The 1,462-nt window shown below is 38.8% G+C and overlaps 1 pseudogene; it reads left to right on the top strand.

Annotated features, from left to right (window-relative positions):
- Positions 1 to 276: 276 nt before the first annotated feature.
- On the top strand, positions 277 to 1,196 carry LOC147384910 (dehydration-responsive element-binding protein 1A pseudogene; annotated as a pseudogene).
- Positions 1,197 to 1,462: the final 266 nt, after the last annotated feature.

Below are 1,462 nucleotides of genomic sequence, written 5' to 3'. Positions count from 1 at the left end.
ATATTTCAACATAAGTCTACCTAATGGCATTCAGAATCTTAAGATTACACTTCAACTGTCGGCCTTGAGACCCCACAGTACTTAGCTGTGTCCCATCTGAAAAAAACGTGTCTTATAATTTTCTTCACTAAAACCCAGGACTACACGTGTCAAAATTAAAACCCTTTTCTTGGAATATCAGTGTCCCACAGGTGTATTGCTTTTCCCGTGTTGAGTTCGCGACCAACTTTTGACTTTTCCATATCTATATATATATATATCTCCATCTCAGTCTTTCTCATCTCGACCTAATTTACTGAACTATTGATTTCTCTATGGACTTCGAAGACGACTCTTCAGTTTCTTCTTCTTCTTCTTCTTCTTCTTCTTCATCAGGTGAACCTTATGCTTCACACGTGTCAAAAAGTGAGGACTGTCCAACACATTCACACGTGCCAACCATTACACACAAGCGAAAAGCTGGTCGAAAGAAGTTTAGAGAAACTCGACACCCGATTTATAGAGGTGTTAGGCAGAGAAATGGTTCGAAATGGGTGTGCGAGGTACGCGTCCCGAATAAACAGTCTCGGATATGGCTTGGGACATTCCCGACGCCTGAAATGGCGGCTATTGCTTACGATGTGGCGGCTTTGGCTCTTAGAGGAAAGTCGGCTCCACTCAATTTCCCGGACTCAGCTTGGCTTCTACCAAAAGCTAAGTCATCTTTGGCTAAAGATATTCAATCTGCGGCTCTTGAGGCAGCTGAGGCTTATAGGGTTAGAGCAAATTCATCATCATCATCATCATCAGATTCATCGACTTCGACATGCACCAATGTTGTATCGCCACGTGTCAATTCTAAGGAGAAGTTCCCGGAATCTTCTAGAATGTTCTTGGATGAGGAGGAGTTGTTTAATATGCCAGGTTTACTTGACAGCATGGCAGAAGGATTGCTCCTAATGCCACCTATCTGGGATGACGTGGATCGTGACGTGGACGTATCTCTATGGAATGATTAAATATCAAACAACGGTTGAGAGATGCTTGATTAATTTCTAGAGATCAGTTCAGATTTTTTTAACTGAGATGATTTCAATCCCATCTCAACCGTTTGTTTGATGAATTTTTCCTTTTTGTTAAAAAAGTGTTGTAATTTTTTTACTGATACATTCCCTGTAAGTTTTATTTAAAATGAAATTTTGATTTTGATTTTTTTTAATAGCCGTTAAATTACAGTTATTACCGTTATTTTCTTATTAATTTACCTAGTTCAGTATAGGTTGACTAGTCAACGCAGTCTGAGCTCATAGAGGTTTCTTGCACACAAAAAAAATAAAAGTAATAAATGCGTTTCAAACTCATTCATAGTTAAAGAACGCGTTTTTTACAGCTAAAATCCTACAATATGAATGTAGAAGTTGAGTTCAGGTGCATGAACCATTGAGAAAGGATTTGCTATCACAAGTGCATTATTCACGAGATT

Source organism: Akebia trifoliata, chromosome 15 (assembly GCF_017979445.1).
Source record: "Akebia trifoliata isolate Shusen 1 chromosome 15, ASM1797944v1, whole genome shotgun sequence".
Classification (NCBI taxonomy): Eukaryota; Viridiplantae; Streptophyta; class Magnoliopsida; order Ranunculales; family Lardizabalaceae; genus Akebia; species Akebia trifoliata.
Note: the sequence above shows the minus strand (reverse complement) of the source record. Positions and strands in the feature narration are given on the sequence as shown.